At 46.6% G+C, this 21474-nt stretch overlaps 1 protein-coding gene and 2 non-coding genes across 3 annotated transcripts in view; 2 read left to right on the forward strand and 1 right to left on the reverse strand.

Moving 5' to 3' along the window:
• LOC140460632 (uncharacterized) overlaps positions 1–21474 on the forward strand; it is a 1198404-nt gene that overhangs the window by 636908 nt on the left and 540022 nt on the right. The gene's annotated exons all lie outside the window — the stretch shown is intronic.
• LOC140461181 (5.8S ribosomal RNA) lies at positions 8181–8333 on the reverse strand. The gene has a single exon (XR_011954501.1). It is a non-coding gene; the product is annotated as a 5.8S ribosomal RNA (ribosomal RNA).
• trnaw-cca (transfer RNA tryptophan (anticodon CCA)) lies at positions 12311–12382 on the forward strand. Its single transcript has one exon. It is a non-coding gene; the product is annotated as a tRNA-Trp (tRNA).

Genomic DNA, 21474 nt, shown 5'->3' on the forward strand with positions numbered 1-21474 from the left:
GTTCTGATCCCTAACGTGAGCATAGATGATGAGTTAAAAGATATAAATAATTGGAGGCCGATTACTATAGGGCCAATTATGATTAGAATTTTTACAAAAATCGTTGCGAATATGACTTAGTCAAGTGATAAATCTGAATAAAAGGCCGAAAGGATTTATGACCGGCATAGCAGGATATGGGGAGGACATAAAAATCCTGGAAAATGTTATGAAAGGTGCAAAAAAGAATAAGAGGAATTTAGCTGTGGTTTTTGTAGATTTAGCGAAAGCCTTTGAAACCGTCGGTCATAGATTAATTATAACAGCATTGAAAAGACTCCAGCTCCCGCAATTTTTTATTAAACTAATTACAAACTTATATGAGAATAATTTTACTCAGGTGGAAGGTTTTAAATGTAAAACCGGAAACATTGAAATTTAAGAGGAGTAAAGCAAGGTGACGTGTTGTCACCAATTCTTTTTAATATTGTAATGGACCCATTAATTAGTACTATCGAGAAGAAGCAGAAGGGAATATTCTTAGGATTAGACGGAAACAGTTTTCATTGCGCAACATTAGCGTTTGCTGATGACATAGCGTTAATTAGTCAATCTTATGAGGGTTTGGATTACAATTTAAAATTGGTCGAAAAGTTTTGTAATAACACGGGAATGGAAGTGAACATAAAAAAAACTAAAGGATTTTATCTTACTTATAGAAATAAGTCTTTTATATTTAACGATAAAATGAATTGGAAGTTAAATGAAGGGGTTATACAATTCATAGAACTGGGCAACACGGATAAATACTTGGGTGCTAAAATAGATCCGTGGATTGGAGTTAGTAAAGCGGACTGGGCGAGCCAATTGGATACCTGGATAAGGAATTTTTAAAAATCACCTCTTAAACCGGTACAGAAAATAGAACTTTTAAAAATATATTTTATTCCTAGACTGTATTTTTATTTAACTTTATCAGACGTTTCTATGAATTACCTTAACAAATTGGATAATATTATTAAAAGCGCATCGAAAGAGATCTTACACCTTCCGCAATCCATCGCGGACGGAGTGCGTTATGCTAAAGCCCGTAATGGAGGCCTGGCGTTAAATAGACTGTTAACGTTTATTCCAATATCGATTGTGAGGAAATATGAGACGCTCCATAAATCTGATGACGAAATATTGCACGCCTCGTTTCGGTTTGAGGGTGAGAGTGTAGTGGAGAAAATGCATAAATGGAGTAAATTAAGGTTATGGAAAAGATCTGGAATCCTAACATTAATCGACAATTGGATGAAGACGATACCATCACAGAAGATAGTGAAGATGGGATGGAGGAGTTTGCGAGTACTACCTATGCAAACTGGAGATCTGTGGAGATACAGAGATGGATGGCCCTCCCCTGTCAAAGGGCAGGTGTCCATTATTATAAGAATGATAGTGCATCAAATAATTGGTTGACAAAATTATCTTTTATGAAGACGTTGAAAGTCATTAATTCAATTTTGTTCCGAACTAATTTATTTCCAATGCGGGCGTCTTTGTCTTATGGCAGGCCTTTTAACATTAAGAATTGCAGAAGTTGGAATGATATTTCGGAAACTTTTGCGCATATTTCTGGATGGTGCCCTTACGTCCAGAAAATGAGAGTTAAAAGGCACAATAGGTTAGCCGAAGAACTAGTTAGTTTTGTTAGGATAAACGGGTGGACTATATATATAGAGCCGCGAGTTAAAGATACGCCTGGAAAACTGTGGATACTGGACTTAATCTTTAAGAAGGAACAGCAAATCGTGGTGGTGGACGTGTCAGTCAGAACGGACCTTCAAATAAACTCCCTCGAATTGGCATGGGAGGAGAAGATAAAGAAATATAGTCACTTCGGTAAAGAGATAATGGGCCTCGTTGGCGGAGGAAAGATATCTTTTTATGGGTTTGTGATAGGAGCTCGAGGGAAGTGGTTTGAGAAGAATTCGGAGTTGAAAGGCCTCGGGATTGTAAAATTTAAATCATTTTCACAAAATATCATAAACCTAACTTTATCTTTGACCCTCGAACTTTTAAGGATTTTCATGAACTCTTAATATCGCCGATCGACGTATTTTTAAAAATAGTTTAAATAGTGTGGTTTTAAATTTTTTTATATATGTTTTAGTAGTTTAAATAGTATTTTAAATAGTTTTAATCGCTGATTTGAATTTAGAGTTACATTTTAAGATTTTATTAATAAAATTGTACTGTTTTAGATCACTTAGGTTAATTGGTGGAGTGTAATTTTAGGTATTAATTAATTAAAGTGCATGCTACATGCAACAAGGGATGATGGTATGATGGTATCTGCTTCATCCATAACGCACTCCGTCCGTGATGGATTGCGGAAGGTGTAAGATCTCTTTCGCTGCGCTTTTAATAATATTGTCCAATTTGTTAAGGTAATTAATAGAAACGTCTGATAAAGTTAAATAAAAATACAGTCTAGGAATAAAATATATTTTTAAAGGTTCTATTTTCTGTACCGGTTTAAGAGGTGATTTTTAAAAATTCCTTATCCAGGTATCCAATTGGCTCGCCCAGTCCGCTTTACTAACTCCAATCCACAGATCTATTTTAGCACCCAAGTATTTATCCGTGTTGCCCAGTTCTATGAATTGTATAACCCCTTCATTTAACTTCCAATTCATTTTATCGTTAAATATAAAAGACTTATTTCTATAAGTAAGATAAAATCCTTTAGTTTTCTTTATGTACACTTCCATTCCCGTGTTATTACAAAACGTTTCGGCCAATTTTAAATTGTAAACCATACCCTCATAAGATTGACTAATTAACGCTGTGTTATCAGCAAACGCTAATGTTGCGCAATGAAAACTGTTTCCGTCTAATCCTAAGAATATCCCGTTCTGCTTCTTCTCGATAGTACTAATTAATGGGTCCATTACAATGTTAAAAAGGATCGGTGACAATGCGTCACCTTGCTTTACTCCTCTTAAAATGTCAATGTTTCCGGTTTTGCATTTAAAACCTTCCACCTGAGTAAAAGTATTCTCATATAAGTTTGCAATTCGTATAATAAAAATTTGCGGGAGCTGGAATCTTTTCAATGCTGTAATAATTAATCTATGACCGACGGTATCAAAGGCTTTCACTAAATCTACAAAAACCACAGCTAAATTCCTCTTATTCTTTTTAGAACCTTTCATAATATTTTCCAGGATTTTTATGTTCTCCTCACATCCCGCTACGCCAGTCATAAATCCTTTCAGCCTTTTATTCAGATTTATGAATTTACTAAGTCTATTTGCAACGATTTTTGTTAAAATTCTAATCATAATTGGCCCTATAATAATCGGCCTCCAATTATTTATATCTTTTATCTCATTTTCTGTGCTCACCTTAGGGATCAGAACCGTTCTACTCATTTTTAACTGATCTGCTATTTTATTGGTTTTTATCCAAATTGTAAATAGTCGAGGAAATAATAAATTATCCTTATTAAATATCTTAATTATTTCTTTGTGTTACCCTGTCCGGCCCTGCAGCGGTTTTCACGTTCATTGCCAGATCCACGTCTTCCACCGTCACAGGACCAGTCAGAATGCCACTCAAGGATCCCTCACTTTGATTTTTATATTTAGTAAAACCCCTTAAAATATTATTTTCATTCAAATTTGTTAGTCTTTCCTTAAAATATTCCTCTAACTCTTCCTTGCTCAGGGGACATTCACTCTTAACTGGGGCCCCCCATTAGGGTTCTTGCTAAATACTGCCTCTTAGTTTTATATAGAACTTGCATTTCTTTAAATTCTCCCTTCTTTTTACTATATCTTTTCTTAGCTTTGTTTCCCTTCTTCTTTCTTTGCCCACTATCCCTTAGCTTAAAACTTACTCTTTTAATATGAGTTACCTTCTTTCCTGTCCCATCGTCCTTTTTCTTTCTTAATTTATTCATTCTTACACCCACAATATTCTCCTGATCCTTATTAACACCTTTATTCTTACCCAGGTCATCTTCAATTATTTTTATCAATTCTAATATCGACCTACCATTATAATCTTGACAATCCATAATATTAGCGTTCTCCTGGTCCCTCTGTTCATTCAATCTTTCTTCCTCCAACAACCGATCTGACCCCAGATCGCTATCTTGCATTTCATTATTGTCATTACTATTAAAGATCATTTCTAATTCTATACCCGTATTATTATCGCTAGTTTTATTCTTCTTATTCAATAATCTCCTTTTATCCGAAATTTGTTTAGCGGTTTTGGAACCGATTCTCTCTGCAATACTTTTATTAATATTCTTACAGCCACTAAATTCTACTTCTTGTTGTTGCAACGTTTCCACCTCTTCCTTAGACCATACTCCCCTCTTGTTTCCCTCTCTATTATCTATCTTATCCTTACTCTTCGTCTTCCCTTCTTTCCTTCTCTCATTTCTCAAGATGGGTTGAGCATGTCTTTCGTGTTGCCCCAACCCTCTGGCTGATTTAAATTTTAACGGGCATCCTTCACACTGGTATGATTTTTCTAATCCACCTCCTTCATTACTATTACTGGTACGATTACTACTACTACTAACATTATCACTCATCTTACATTTTGGATATTGGCAAGCTACCGCCTGATAGTTCCCTTCCCAATCGCATTTACTGCACCTAATCCTCACTGATTTAATTCCCTTACATATTTTCAAGTGTTTCCTAAACACCCCTGTGGTATTGTAGATATTATTACAATAATTACATTTAAAATCTTTTTAGGGTATTTAATTATTAACTCTAGTTTATCTGTTTCTTTAATTACCGGGTGAATAATTCTTCCTTTGTACCTCTCCTCATTGCTCTCTAAATCTCCACATCGACTAAAAACAAATGGCCCTTTAAAATTTGAATTTAAAATCATCCGGCTGTTAAATGGACTTGGCTGTCGAGGGGACTCCTCTACAAGCCCTTCCCTTCGAATTCTGTCCTGATTATTCTGGACAATGTTAACAGCTCCCTCGTGCCTGCCCGAGGACAGCCTTACCGGAATAATTCTTATGGTCTCTTCCGTCTGAGTCTGAGTCGAGACGGATTGCCCAGTCCGTTTTTGGCTCATACATTTAGCGCATGGAGCCGCCAAAAGCAACCGTGGGGGGCGGTTATTTTCCCGGTCTCCCACTCAACTGGAAATTTTGGAATTGGCCATAATCGCCTCTGCCAAATTTGGTTTCAACCGGACTGAATGGTCACCAGCCGTCTCTTATCTTTTCTGGAGGTCGTATTAGCCGGCCTTGTCTGAGTAATGCTCAAACGATGGAGAAAACAATAATAACAGCCAGTGGCGTATAGCACTGGTGAAATCAAGTTCAGACCAAAGATAAAAACGATGGGAAAAACACTGATAAGACCAGACTAAAACAACCACAAAACAATTTAAAATCACCTTCCCGGCAAAAGCTTCCTCATACAGGCCGTTACCAGGGGGAACCACGTGGAGGTTCGACCTTACTTTGTGATCGACAAAATACATATAAACAAATCACAAAGGTGACTATGCAGTCACCGGTCGGAGACCAACAACCTTAAAAACACTGCAGTCACATCCCCCAAGAGAGGGGATAAGAGAGTCATAGTTACTCCCGCCGTTTACCCACGCTTCAATAAATTTCTGCACTTTGACATTCAGAACACTGGGCAGAAATCACATCGCGTCAACACCGACCTGTGGCCTTCGCGATGCTTTGTTTTAATTAAACAGTCAGATTCCCCTCGTCCGCAGCAGTGCTACGTCAGTTACTAAGGTGGCCAGCCAAGGCCACCCGTCTGCCATGGTAGGATGACGGGCACCGCAGCTGGGGCGATCCACAGGAAGGGCCCTCTGGCGCCAGCTCAGCATGGCTCGACCCGACTCGGCGGCAGGACGTGGTTGGGGCGCACTGAGGACATTACACCCCGGTTGACAGACCCACCGGGAGCATGGCGAGCCCGCTCGCCACACGCGGTTCCACGCACCCCCAGAGGGGGGCGGGAGGGCGTGGCAGTGGTCCCTTCCCTCGACTAAGGCGGTGCGGCGATGGATAATGCCTGGGGGCTGTAACACTCGCCCCAAGGAGCAGTGGGCCACCTTCTAAATCCACCGGCCTTCCAAGCTGACCCGAAGCCAGTTGTGGCGCACCACCAGCGGAGGAAATGCGCCCGGCGACAGCTGTGCCCATGCCGGGAGCAGTCCCAGCAGAGGAGATCCGCCAGACCCCAACGTGACCGATTGGAGCCGCCGAGTTGAATCCTCCGGGCAGACTGCGCGGACCACACCCGTTTTCCTCTTAACGGTTTCACACCCTCTTGAACTCTTTCTTTAAATTCTTTTCAACTTTCCCTTACAGTACTTGTTGACTATCGGTCTCGTGCCAGTATTTAGCCTTAGATGGAATTTACCACCCACTTTGGGCTGCATTCACAAGCAACCCGACTCCAAGAAGACACAATCTCGACGAGCCTCGCACCGCCACCGGCCTCACACCGTCCTCAGGCTAGGCCTCGATCAGGAGGACTTAGGCATCTGGGCACCATCAGAGAAAGCACTTCTATACGCCACATTTCCCTCGCCCGTCAGGCAAGTGGGGATTCGGCTCTGGGCTCTCCCTGTTCACTCACAGTTACTAAGGGAATCCTGGTTAGTTTCTTTTCCACCGCTTAGTAATGTGCTTAAATTCAGCGGGTTGTCGCGTCTGATCTGAGGTCGTACCCAGAGTCAGAGGATGGCCAGTCCGCACCGCCAGCGTGCACGCCCCCACCTCTTAGTGGGCGTGCAATGTCTCACCGCAGAGGGGGGTTTGGCCGACGCCGTGACGGTCAGAGAGCCAGCCACCCGCACGTCGCTCACCACCCTTGCCAACAATGGCGTCGACGAGTGGCCGCCCATGCCACCAACGACGCACGGGGACGTGCTCGGCGCAAATTCACGGGACCGGAGACCCTTCCCCATCCACGGCGGGAGGCGAATCTCGGAAGTGCCGGCAGCTTACTCGAGCGGAAGGGTCAGCCCGATTCTTGCCTTGCCAGAGGCCCGGGCACAGTGGTGACGACTCGCCGCCGAGGACGTGCGAGGCGCCAGCCGACAGAGACTGCCCGACGGTCAGAGAGAGGGAGAGAGAAGTGCTGAGACACAAGTGGGGAATGGTCGCACAGGCACGGCATGCACATCGATCACCAGCCGCAGAATGGCACGGCCTTCAGTGGGGCCGGCGGGCGACGCCGCTCCTGAACCCAGCGGCCCCGAGCCGGACGAGTTGAGGAAGGCACGCTGACGGTGACAGGGTATGGAAGACACAGCGGTGGCCTTCTGGCGACTTGGCCCCCGATAGCCCGATGTTCCGCCGTCCTCTCGATGGTTGGCTGGTGGCATGATAGGTATGCCTGCACGGTGACCGTGCACACACCACGGCCGCTAACCCCTCCGTGCCTCCCGAGACCGGTGGCAGGACCGAGCAGAAACTTGTGGACTGAACGGGAGAGCCAAAAGCCCGTGATCCTTGCACGTGCGACCGTCGAAGTCACAGCATTCGATGATAACCTCCTCCCTCAGCCAGGGACTCAGCGCCAGCAGGGGAGACAGGATCAGACGCCCCACCGGCCACTTAAGTCTGAGGACGAACCACGAGACGGGCGGCTGCAGCAACGGGCGGCCTGCAGCTCCCAGACACGGTCTGTGCCTCTCATCACTCTCAATCGATCAAGCATCAAGTCGGGTCAGCGTGTCAAACAGGCGAGCTCCACGGTGAGGCCGGCAGCGCACCAGCACCAGACCTCCGCGGCTCCCTTCACTGTTTCTACTGCCAGCCAACCGAGAGTCAGACGCAGTGCGGACGTGCAGAGCCTAGGCGGACCTCACAGGAAGCTCAACATTTTGAGGCAGCTCCGTGTCCCAAAGACGAAGCGGTGCACGTCGCCGTGTGAACCACCGACAGCCATTCTGGGACCGGGAACAGCCGTACTGGCCCCACTGCCACGACACAGACGGACGCCAGGCCGCGCTCCCTGGCGGGGGGATGGCGTCGAGCCTGACGAATGGAATGTGCAGGGTGCGGGGAAAGGCCAAGTGCTCTGATGCCAGAGGGCTGCGGAGTCTGAACTTAGGGGGACAAAGAGGATGGGTCCTCTGCGACACCCCAGCCGCGCTCTCTCCAGCCAAGGCGAGTGCGATTAAATGCCAAATGACCCTCAGACAGGCGCGGCCCCATGAAGAACCCGGGCCGCAAAGTGCGTTCAAAGTGTCGATGATCAATGTGTCCTGCAATTCACATTAATTCTCGCAGCTAGCTGCTTTCTTCATCAACGCACGAGCCGAGTGATCCACCGTTAAGAGTTGTCTGAGTTTGTTTTCGGTCTCTCCCTCGCCAGAGGAAAGCGACCCAGACCGCACATACACTTCCCACATTAGCAGCACCCACCTGCACGCCGGTGTGCGCGCGTAGCAGGGTGGCGGGAAGCTGTGGGGAGCACCAGCCTGGTGCGGCCAGCGGAAACATATGTCTATTGGGAAAAAAGGCCGCCCAAGAGGCGATGCGTGCCCCCACGCACCGCAGCGACCGAGGCAGGATCTCCTCCACCATGTCGCCCGCTGAGCGTCACGAGGCATGCAGCAGCTTTGCCCGAGGAAAAGCAGAGGCGGAAACGAGACCAGCAATCGGTTTGGCAGCGTCACTGACCCGTGCACGTGGCGGGGTGTCGGCGAGCGGACCACTGCAAAGAGTCGGGGGCTGCAATAGCCAGAGCTGACGGCCGCCCGGCCCGGCCACTGCCAAGGTGGGCTAGGAAACTCGGCAACGTGGGGTGAGAAAGAGAATAGATGGGGGAACAGAGGGATGGAGAGCAGAGGGTGTGGGGGAGAGAGAAAACGCATGGGGAGTCAGAAGATGGGAAGAGGGACTGGACAGGGATGCAGAGGGTGGGGGTGAGAGAAAGAAAGAGAAAGAGAATGGACGGTGTGCCGGAGGTGGCGAGGGATTGGCCAAGGGTGCCGTGGGTGGCACGGGGGAATGGAGAGGGCAGAGCCATGATTGGCGGGGGAGAATGGATGGAGGTGCTGTGGGTGCTACAGGGGAGAATGGGCAGGTCGTGCAGTGGTTGGTGGGGGAGAATGGACAGGGTATGCAGTGTGTGGTGGGGAGAATGGACAGGGGCACTGTGTGAGGCAAGGAGAATGGTCAGGGGATGCTGTGGGTGGCTGGGAGAATGGACTGGGTGCTGTGGGTGGTGGGGAGAATGGATAGGGGGCACTGTGTGTGGCAAGGAGAATGGTCAGTGGATGCTGTGTGTTGTGGGGGAGAATGGACTGGGTGCTGTGGGTGGCGGGGAGAATGGACAGGGGGCACTGTGGGTGGCGAGTAGAATGTAAGGGGATGCTGTGGGTGGTGGGGAGAATGGACAATGGCACTGTGGTTGGCAGGGGTTAAGGCCAGAGGCACTGTGGTGGTGGAGGAATGGACAGGTGGTGCTGTGGGGATGTTTGGGTCTTGGAAGGAGATGGTGGTGGTGAAAGCATCCCACTCACTCCCAGCATCCCCTTCTCTGCACACATGCGGTGCACATTTTTGTGAGTCTGGATGGGATTCTGTTTGGAGGGTCAGTGTTGACTCGATGGGCCAAATGGCCTGCTCCCACAATGTAGGGATTCTATGATTAGGAGAGCTGTCAAACCAACAACTTCTAATTGGTGAAGTAAAAGACCAGGAGCCAATCTTTAAGCAGTTTTCCATTTATTCACTCAAATTGCCCTTTCAATTGAATTCCTTGAATTTAATGTGTTCCGTTGTAGTTTAATTATGATCCATGAAAAGCAACATCCAGTCACATCTGAGGGAAGAACCAACTCAACTGACTGAACAAGTGTAACAACTCTTCTGTATGCACTTTAGATGTGACATCCTCTCCCTCTCCCTCTGTTGACCCAACGGGATTACCAGGGCTAGAATTTCCACTCTCAAAATACAATTGCTGATCTACTGTTTGCTTCTGCTGCTTAACATAAGGATTTAAAAGCTGCTAGCCTGATTCGCAGAAAGCACAAAAACAGACTGTTCACTTGCACCTGCGCAGAGATAAAATTTCATTTGGAATAGATCACAAAATAACAACCGGTGCCAATCCCTCAACTCTGTGTTACACATGGAGGGAGGGGAGGGGAACTAAAGTGTTTTACTCTCCGATGTTAGAGGGCAGGACAAAGTTTCAGCCAGTGGTAAGTTAAAATTCAACCCTGTGCTGTTTTCTGTTATAAAAACTGAAACCACATGGATTTGGTGGGATTAAAAAATGAAGGAAAGGGAGCTTGCAAAGTTTCCAAGCCCCCACAACACCCACACACAATTCCCTCTGCTTAGCTGGAGACAGTGCTGCCCTCCCCTGTTTAGGAGTAATCTCTGCAAAGGTGGTGGTATTGACAGTGAGGAGGATGGTCTTTGGCCACAGTTTGATACCAATCAGCTGGTAAATGGGACAGAGAGATGGAATTTAATCTCCAGGCATTCTGGGAAATGTAATAATGGAGGAAAGTAATCAATAAATAGTAGGTCCCTACAGAGTGCTGAGGAACAAAGGAACCTTGCTGTCCAAGTCCAGAGATCCCCGAAGGTATCAGTACAAATAAAACTAGGGAGTGAGGAAGGCATAGATTTGTATTTTTTTCATACAGAGGGCGGTGCGTGTGTGGAATGGGCTACCAGAGGAAGTGATGGAAGCTCGTACCATTATAACATTTAAAAGGCATCTGGTTGGGTATGTGTGTTGGAAGGGTTGAGAGAGATATGGGTCAAATCCTGGCAAATGGGTCACGAGATTAATCTAGGATATCCAGTCAGCATGGGTGAGCTGGACTGCAGAGTCTGTTTCTGTGCTGTATGACTTTACCCGCCTAATTCATTGCAAGTTTCAGCAACATGTCTGCAGCTTTATGCTTTTAGACATTAACAATGTTTCTGAGTATATCATTTCAGCTGTTCTCAATTTTAAAATCAGCCATTTCTTGTGCACCCCTGTCTTCCAGGTTGATTCATCACCATCCATTCTCTCTCTTTCCCGAGAAGGGCTTGATACAGCAATCAAAGAGGGCTCGAGATACGAGAAAGGATTGGGGGGGGGGGGGGGGGGGAGGGAATGGACAGGGGCGCAGAGGCTGGGGGAGAAGAGAGAGAGAGAGAGAATGGATAGGGGAGCAAAGGGTCGGGGGAGAGACAGAGAGAAAATGGACAGGGGACAGAGAGTGGAGGGGATGAGAAAGACTTGGGGACAGAGAATGGGGGGCAGAAAATGAGGGGGAGAGAGAGAGAATGGCTGGGCAGAGAGATTTGGTGAGTTCAGACTGTGAGGAGAGAGAGAATGCATGGGGACAGTGGGTTGGGAAAGTGACAGCACAAATCCCACCTTACCCAGGAATGGTGTCAGTGTTCCATGAACTGGAACCCACTCCATTAACAGCAGACTTGGGGGCAATCGTTTCTCAATAGACACATGGCTAAGACGGTAGATTCATATAATCCCTACGGGCCATTCGGCCCATAAAGTTCAGACTGACCTTCCAACCACCCACTTTCCCCACAGTTAACCCACCCGAGGATGCAGATCCCTGGACACTTCAGCATGGCCAATCCACCCTAAACTTCAGATGGTTAGACTGTCGGAGGAAACTGGAGCACCCAGAGTTCACCCATGCAGTCACAAAGGTGAGAACATGCCAAAGTTCACACAGCGAGCTGCATGAGAGTGGAATTGAACCCAAGTCCGTGGTACTGTGAGGCAGAGTGCTAACCACTGAGCCACAATACCACCCAAAGCTTTGAAGTTCTGCTATGTCTTTGTAGCTTCTGACTTCTCATTAGCCTTCAGCAGAGGTTCTCTCCTCCTGACATTGTTAGACCACGCCTGCTGCAACCTCCCTTTTCCGTGTCTCCAGCCCTGAGCACACCGGTTCCCAAATCCTGGCACCAGGCAATCTGGTCTTCTGCTGTCAACTGCAGAGAATGGTGACAATCCCTGCCACTATTCTCTCCCTGACCACCACTGCCCCCTCCCCAACATTGTTCTTAATCCCACGACGCAGCCAGTTAGCTCCTCACTCGTGCAGACCTCTCTCAGATCCCCTTTATCTGTCTGACCTGTGCTGACACCCTCCTGACCCTGTCCACTGACCCAGTCAGAAGGCTTTGTCTGTCGAGGAATGACCATCTCCCAGAATAAAGTGTCCAGTTAACTTTCCCCTTTCCCCCCCAACAGAACAGACATGAACGTGAAATTTTTGTAGTGCGATTACTTCCCTTAAGCATGAAAGGAGGCCCTGAGCCGTCCGTGAGCTTGTGGCGCAACGGTAGCGCGTCTGACTCCAGATCAGAAGGTTGCGTGTTCAAATCACGTCAGGCTCACTGCAATCAACTTCTTACATTTCAAATCAAGAAACGAGTACGTTCTTTCCGTATATCGGTCGTGTCAAATCTTCTTTGCAGTAACTTTTGATCACACGTGAATCTTTGCTGTCAGTTTGATTTGTGAACACTGTGTCAGGGAGGTGGTGTGCCCATTGTTTGGGTAAATGCTCAGCTCCCCGCAATGTGAGAAGTAAAACACAGACTGTTCGTTCAGTTGGTGACGGCGGGGTGTGAATAACATTATACTGATATTTTTACAACATAATCTAGAGATTGCCATCCATGTTTTAGTCACATCAAACTGCCACGCAATGCTGTTATGGCCTCAGCAAACTATAATAACGTGAAGATCGCTGGGATGATTTTCTACATCCGACTGCAATATAAACACAGATCATTGCTTCCAGTTTTGGTGGAACAAAAGACATCGTATTGGTGGATAATTACAGTTAGTGCAAACACAGCTAGCCATCGATAAATATTAATCCTGTTCACTTCAATGGCCAAATTTCAATTCAGAAACCAAGTGCACTCGGCTGCTTGTAACATAGTCAACATGACAAAATGGCTCATAGGAGGAGAAATGGGACATTGAGGAGGAGTGAAATGTTTGCTTTTGGTCATCTCCACAATTGTTAGAAAAACAGGTTGAAAGGATTCTTAAAAGGTGTCTGAAGGAGTGGTGAGGGATAACACTTCAGACAGCGCAAAGGGGAAGACCACTTTCTAGTGGAAGGAAAAGACATTCCTTATTTCTGAAAGAAAAGGGAAACAGAAGAGGGAATGAAATCTGACTTGGGAGCTATTTCCTATTTGTTGAGGATGTTGCTTCATCACAGTCTTGGTTTAGAGCATAAGCTCTTCATCAGGAATAAAGGGTGACCCAAGGGGGCTGAGAGATAAATAGGAAGGAAGTGGGGCTGGAGGGAAGGCAGCTGGGAGTGCAATAGGTAGATGGAGGTAGGGATTGATGGTGATAGGTCAGAGATGAGGGTGGAGCAAATAGGTGAGAAGCAAGGTGGACAGGTATGACAGGTCAAGAGGTTGGTGTCGAATTGGAAGGTTGGATCTGGGACAAGGTGGGGGAGAGGAAATAAGGAAACTGATGAAAACTGCATTGATACCGTGTGGTTGGAGGGTCCCAAGGCAGAAGATGATGTGTTTTTTCGACAAGCGTCGGGTAGCAAGAGTTTGGCAGTGGAGGAGGCCCAGGACTTGCATGTCCTTGGTGGAATGGGAGGGGGAGGTAAAGTGTTCAGCCACAGGGCCGTCGGGCGTTTAGTTTCAGTGTCCCAGAGCTGTTCCCTGAAACGTTCCGCTAGTTGGCGTACAGTTTCCCCAATGTGGATGAGACCATATTGCGAGCAATGGACATAATCTTATACATAGATTGCATAAATCTCAGCCTGCCAGAAAAGAAAATTTTAATTAAATTGGATGACTGCATGAAACGGTTTGTTGGTCAGATTTGAATCATCACTCCCGAATGAGACAAAGCCATGAATATCAGTGAACTGCTCTTATTGTTGTAAACCACAAGTTCTTGATGTATTTTCACAACTTACTGGTATTCACACCTGCACATTTAATGTCAAACTCTGACATCAAAAATGAAATTACAGCATTAATTTTGACTGAAATTAATCGAACAAACAAATTAATAGCACATAGTGAATACCAAGTCTGATTAAAATGAAATTAAATTTGACCAAAAAAATATAAAATCAATATCGGAGTTAAGAAATGGGGGTCGGGCATTCGGCAAGAAATGCAGCATCATAGAAGGTGCTCCTCCAGGGAGTGTATTTTACCAACTACCATTGCTAAATATAAACACTCTGATATGATCCTTCGGTTTTAAAGTAAACCATAGCCCCATACAGTAGGTACCATTTAAATGAGTTAAAAATACAAGCCTTGAGCAAATCCAGCTTCCAGACTTACCCCCCGTTTCTTGGAGCTTGGACCTTCCTCCAGCTCCGGGTGGTCGTTGAATTCCTGGGCTCCAGCTGCCACAGCCACTCCTCCACTAAAGAAGCTTTGGGAAGCAGATGCAAAGGCAAGATACAGAACAGAGGGCCTTTGTATATGAAAGCAGCTTACAGAGACATTGAGCAATAGAATCACATGGTTTTGACCCATCGACCTCTGGGTTATTTGCCCAGCACACTCACGCAGCATTACTCTGCTTCTGGGCTACCAGCAGCTGGATTGTGGATCAGTTTAATGGAGGTCTTATATCTCTGACAACATCGGTACACAAGGCAGTGAAGAAAGCCTTCAGCACACTGGCCTTCATCAGTTAGGGAATTGAGTATCGATGTTGGCAAGTTATGTTGTAGTTTTACAGGACGTTGATGAGGCAAGACAGGTAGCACCAGAATGTGGAGTGGTCAGCGTTTTGGGTATTAACCCTTCTTCAGGACTGAAACGTTTGCTTCTCCATGAGAAATGATTTATGGTAATGTTGCTGTGGGTTGTCGGGCTTGCACTCCAGGGAGACTCTGAAGACGCTGGAGCTGTTTTCACTGCAGCATCAGAGGCAGAGGAGTGACATAATAGAGGTTACAAAATCATTAGGGTCATGGACAGGTTAATACACAAGGTCTTTTCCCTGGGATGGGGGAGTCCAGAACTCGAGGGCATAGGTTTAGGGTGAGAGGCGAAATATATTAAAGGGACAACTTCTTCATGGAGAGGGTGGTACTTATATGAAATGAGCTGCCAGAGTATATGGGTCAGGTGCTGTCAAATGGGACTAGATTAATTTAGGATATCAGGTCAGCATGGACAATTTGGACCGAAGGGTCTGTTTCCATGCTGTACGTGTCTCTGACTACTGGTCCTGATGTAAGTTTAAAATAGAGTCCAAGTAACTTGGAATAGTTCATTCTTATTGACCTCACCTCCTGAAAAGTTTCAAATGAATCCCTCTGAGAGATTCTGTTTAAATATGCTGAGTTGGACAAAGTATCCCATCAAGTTTAACACAAACCCAGAGTTGAAGAAGTCTGAAGTCAGAACACCAAGGGGACCAAAACTGATCACAATATTCCAGGTGCAGCCTCATCAACTGTATTCTGAATTGCTGTGTTCTCCCAAACTTCTGCTTGCAGCTTCGGGTTGCAATATGTAGTGGCTTAGTGGTTACCACTGCAACCTCACAGCGCCAGGAACCCAGGTTTGATTCCAGCCTTGGATGGCTGTCTGTGAGGAGTTTGCACATTCTTCCAGTGTCTGCGTGGGTTTTCTCTGGGTGATCCTGTTTTCTGCCATAAACCAAAGATGTGCAGGTCATGTGAATTGGCCATGCTTAATTGCCCATAGCGTTAGATGCATTAGTCAGAGGGAAATGGGTCTGGATGGGTTACTCTTCGGAGGGTTGGTGTGGACTTGTTGGGACGAATGGCCTGTTTCCACACTGTAGCAAATCGCATCAGCACGACTTTTGTCTCTAACGAATGGCAGAGTAGACTCGATGGGCCCAATGGCCTACCTTCTGCTCCGATGGTCTTGCAGTCTTAGGATTCTCGGGATCATTTCAGTGGCAATGTGCAGACCCTGACTCAATGAGCAGCAGCGCCCCCGCTGGTGCTTCCGCAAGTTGCAAGAAAACATGAACCTCTTCCCACACTCGGGCCAGCTGAAGAACCTCCCCCTGCTGAAGGACACACTATTGTTTCAGCAGGGCGGAGGAATTGCTAAAGGCCTTCCCGCACTCAGGGCAGCAGAATGGCCTCCCCCCGCCCCCGTGTGGACCAGCTGGTGTTTCCGCAGTGTGGAGGAGCGGGTAATCCTCTTCCCACCCTCGGGGCAGGAGAAAGGCTTCTCCCTGGTGTGAATGGACTCGTGCCTCAGCAGGGCTGAGGAATTGCTGAAGGCCTTCCTGCACATAGGGCAACTGAACGACCTCTCCCCCATGCGGACCACACCAATGGGCCAGCAGGTCAGAGGAAAGAGCAAAGCCCTTCCTGCACTCGGGGCAGAAGAACGGCCTCTCCTCAGTGTGGACCCCACTGGTGTCACAGCAGGTGGGAAGAACTGCTGAAGGCCATCTCGCAGTTGGGGCCGGAGAACAGCCTTCCCCGGTGTGGACCAACTGGTGCGTCAGCAGGGCAGAGGAATCACTGAAGTCCTTCCCACACTCAGGGCAGCAGAAGGGCGTCTTCCCCTCTGTGGGCCCACTGGTGCTTCAGAAGCCTTTCAAATTTCACAATATCTTTCTGATAGGAGGGAGACCAGAATTAAACACACTATTCCAAAAGTGGTCTAACCAATGTCCTGTACAGCCACAACATAACTTCCCAACTCCAATACTCACTCAGAGGATTGGGAAAGCTTTCAAAACCCACAAAAAACAAACAGGAAAGAATGGAGGGACAACCCGCATTTTTGAGAGTCAGCTTGGAAGCATCAATGAGAAATCGGCGGACTGGGTTTATTGGGTACCCGTTCTCCTCAAAATACACTATATGCCTATTTCTCTTCTGTTCTTCGTAGTTTCTCCGTGCTGCAGTATGTAGTGGCTTGTTGAAATAATGTCCTGATGCAGCCTCGTTTGTGAGTGTTGGGATGATTGCTTCTGTAGTTAAGTATTTGGTTTGTGTGTGTTGTTTTTCTGTAGATGCTAGTTTGAAGTACCCCATTGACTGTTCGCTCTACTGTGACATCTAAGAATGGCACTTTGTTGTTGTTCTCCTCCTCTTAAAACCAGAATCCCCCCTCAGGCCATAGTCTCACCACTTGGTACAGCAATATACAGACTAGTCAAAGACCTCCAATGAAGACGTAAACACCAAGTCGAAGATTCACGCCACTCCATTTCCTCCATCCAAGAATTCCTGCATACCAAAGACACTAAGATAGAAGAGGATGGAATAATGTTATACCTTGACATAACAGCTCTTTTCACATCCATTAACATCAACGTGGCCAAAGAAAACTGAAGACACTACTCGAAGAACCAAAGACACAAACACAGCACCAACGTCATCAGCAAAGATAACACTGTCAAGCTCGTGGAACTGTACCTTACCACCCACTTCATATTCAATAACAAGCCTTACAAACAAATCAACGAAATACCCATGATACCACCAGTATCAGGATTCCTTGCAGAAGCAATAATGCAGAGACTCGCACAAACAGCCCTTCCAACGACCCAACCCAAACTTTGTGTCCGCCACAGTGATGACACTTTTGTCATCACAAAATGAAACAAATTAGAGGAAACCTACAACACCATCAACAATCTCTTTACTGGCATCAAATTCACAAAAGAGGAGAACAACAACAAAGTGCCATTTCTAGATGTCACAGCAGAGCCGACATCAATGGTAAATTCAAAACAGCGTCGACTGGAAAACAACGCACGCGAAACAAGATTTTTCCTAAAGAAGCAATGATCACGACACATACAAAGCAATCTGAATCAGGACACAGATTCAATGAGCCACGACACACCGCAGCACCCAGGGACTACGAAGATAAATAAACAATTGCACAGCACATTTTAGAAGAATGGCAGACTTTACCCCTGAAAATTGCTTCCCTGGCCGGGAATCGAACCCGGGCCACCAGGGAGACGTAGATGCAGCCTGTCAGCTCTATGGAAAATGTCTTCCCTGCCCGGAAATCGAATCCGGGCCACGGTCGTGAGAAGGTGTTCACCTGTGTATCCAACAATGTCATTTCTTGTATCCATTGCTCCCGATGGGATCTCCTCTACATTGGGGAGACTGGAGACCCCTCGCAGAGTCAAGTCACAGCGCTTGAGGGATCATCTCCAGGACACCTGCACCAATCAACCCCGTCACTTTGTGGCCCAACATTTCAAACCCCCTCCCTCTCTGCTGAGGACATGCAGGTCCTGGGCCTCCTCCATCGCAGCTCTCTCCCCACCCGATGCCTGGAGGAAGAATGTCTCATCTTCCGCCTCGGATAAATTCAACCCCAGGACATCCATGTGGACTACACCAGTTTCCTCATTTCCCCCACCTAACCTCAGTTCCAAACGTCCAGCTTAGCGCTGTCCTCATGACCTGTCCTACCTGCCAATCTATCTGTTCCCCTCTGTGGGCCCATTGGTGCTTCAGAACCCTTTCAAATTTCACAATATCTTTCTGATAGGAGGGAGACCAGAATTAAACTCACTATTCCAAAAGTGGTCTTACCAATGTCCTGTACAGCCATAACATAACTTTCCAACTCCAATACTCACTCAGAGGATTGGGAAAGCTTTCAAAACCCACAAAAAACAGACAGGAAAGAATGGATCAATCAAGAACTCTATCAATCTATCTATCTATCTACCACCTATCTGTTCCACCCTCCTCTCTGACCTGTCACCTCCATCCTCACCCACATTCACCAATGCTACTTTCGGCCCAGCACACCCCCACCCCCAATTTATCTCTCCACCCTGGAGGGGACCTGCCTCAATTCCTGATGAAGGGCTTTTGCCCGAAAAGTCGATTTTCATGCTCCTCGGAAGCTGTCTGACCTGCTGTGCTTTTCCAGCACCATTCTGATCTAAACTCTGGTTTCCAGCACCTGCAATCCGCACTTTTGCCGACCCAATAATCCCAGGGTGTCGGTTTCATATCGACAAACTGACACAAGCAGACACAACGTCTGCAGAAACCCTAGCCACATTACTTTACATTAACGACATCTGTGAAATGATGTCCAGACAACTCAACCCTCTCAACATCATGGTCGCCCATAAACCTACCAACACACTTAAACAGCGTCTAATGAACCTGAAATACCCTATACAAACAACCACCAAACGAATGTTATTTACAAAATACCATACAAGGCAATATATACATGAACTCTGCCACACAGTTCTGTTTTTCACTGGAGCATCGGAGGTTGAGAGGTGACCTCAGAGAGGATTATAAAATCATGAGGGGTGTAGATGAGGTGAACAGCAGGTATTCTTTCCCTAGTGTGGGTGTTCAAGATTAGGGAGCAAATTTCGAAGATGAAGAAAGAAATATTTTAAAAAGACATAAGGGGCACCATTTTTTAGAAGATAAAGAGTAGTTCATGTGAGGAATCAATGTCCAGAGAAGTTGCTGGATGCAGGTACAGTTACAATGTTTAAAAGACATTTGGATAAGTACATGAATAGGAAAGGTTCGGAGGGATATGGGCCAAACACTGGCAGGTGGGACCAGTTTAGTTTCAGAACACAGTCAGCATGGACTAGTTCGACTGAATGGTCTGTTTCTGTGCTGTATGACTCTGTAACTGTTCTGTACTGGTCTCAAAACCATTTTCTTACCTTTTCCCATAACTTCTTTGTTCTTCAAAGTCACGTAAGCTCAGCCTTGAATACATTCAATAGCGGACCTGACTGCAGAAAGACATCCCCACTTCTGAACTCAATTTCTCTTGCTGATATACCACTTGCTTTGCTCATTGCTTGCTGCACCTTTCTGACAACTGGCATTGGCTGGTGTTGAAGGACGCTGACGACCCTTTGTCTGTCCACACATCACTCCTGGTGAAGGGCTCGTGCCCGTTACGTCGACTCTCCTCATCCTCCTCCTCAGTTGCTCCCTGGCCTACTGTGGTTTTCCAGCACAACAATATTCAACTCTGATCTCCAGCATCTAACGTTCGCCACATCTCAACATAGCACCATTTCAACCATGCATCTCCTTTCTGCTTTCTTTTTACACTGCAAAGGCTATAACTTCACACTGTGGTACTGCATTTGCCATGTGTTTCCAAGTTGACACACAGACCGGGATCAACTTTTCCAGAGTCTGGCCCCTCCCTCGGTTCACTCTTTCCTTTCAATTGCTGCAAGTCAACAATTGAACCCCAGAATGAAAAAGTGGAAAGAAAAACACTGTTGTACTCACAAATGTTAGACAGACGAAGAAAGTTACAGTCTGGGATGACGTTTAATCTTATGCAGAGAGAAAAGAGCAGCTGCAGCTTCAGAGCTCACGGTCCAATCTCCACATTTCGACAATGGCCGGCTCTGATTGGCAGGAGGACCAGACTCCTTCTGGTCCTCCAAGGTTCCACACTGCTCCATGGAAAGGTGCTCGCACACTCCCAAGAGTATACGCAGTGCTTGCTGACACTGGCGGTCATGCGCAGTGCTTGCTAACACTGGCGGTCATGCACAGTGCTTTGCTGACACCGCGGAGCATGCTCAGTGTGCAGGAATTTGTTACTAACTTTTCAGTTAAAAAATCACAAAGCACCTGGTGATAGTCCAACAGACTTATTTGCAAGCACTAGCTTTCGGAGCCCTGCTCCTTCATCAGGTGATTGCGGAGTATAACATCGTAAGACTAAGAACTTACGATGTTATATTCCAAAACCACCTGATGAAGTAGCAGCGCTCCGAATGCTAGTGCTTCCAAACAAGCCTATTGGACTGTAACCTGCTGTTGTGTGATTTTTAACTTCATACACCTTAGTCCAACACGGGTACCTCCCGATCATGACAAATATAAGATTACGAGAGAAAAATGCCGAAGCCATTTTTTTTTTGCTGAATTTTCCCCCTGTGCCTCCACATTTTGTCTGGTTTCTGAACGTTCTGTCCTTTCCCCTGGATAGAAGTATTCCAAAACTAGAGGGTAAAGGTGAAGGGGAAAGATTTTAATAGATCTAAAAGACTAGGAATAGACATTCACCCCTTACTGGATGAAAGTGAGGACTGCAGACGCTGGAGATTAGGGTCGAGAGTGTGGAGCTGGAAAAGCACAGCAGGTCAGGCAGCATCCGAGGAGCAGGAGAATTGACGTTTCGTGCATAAGCACTTGGCACTCGGCCATCGCTCCTTCAATCCCCCTGCGATAGCACCTGAACTCGCTGGTGCCCCCGCCGGTGGGAGGAGCAGGTGAATCCCTTCCGGCACTTACAGCAGGTGAATGGCCTCTGTCCAGTGTGGACCCGCTGGTGGGTCAGCAGTGCAGCTGACTGAGTGAAACCCCTCCCGCTCATGGGGCACGTGAATGGCTTCTCTCACTTGTGGACCCACTCGTGCGTCTGCAGATGGCAGATCCGACTGAAGCCCTTCCTACACACTGAACAGGTGAATGGCCTCTCCAGGTGTG

Source organism: Chiloscyllium punctatum, chromosome 36 (assembly GCF_047496795.1).
Source record: "Chiloscyllium punctatum isolate Juve2018m chromosome 36, sChiPun1.3, whole genome shotgun sequence".
Classification (NCBI taxonomy): Eukaryota; Metazoa; Chordata; class Chondrichthyes; order Orectolobiformes; family Hemiscylliidae; genus Chiloscyllium; species Chiloscyllium punctatum.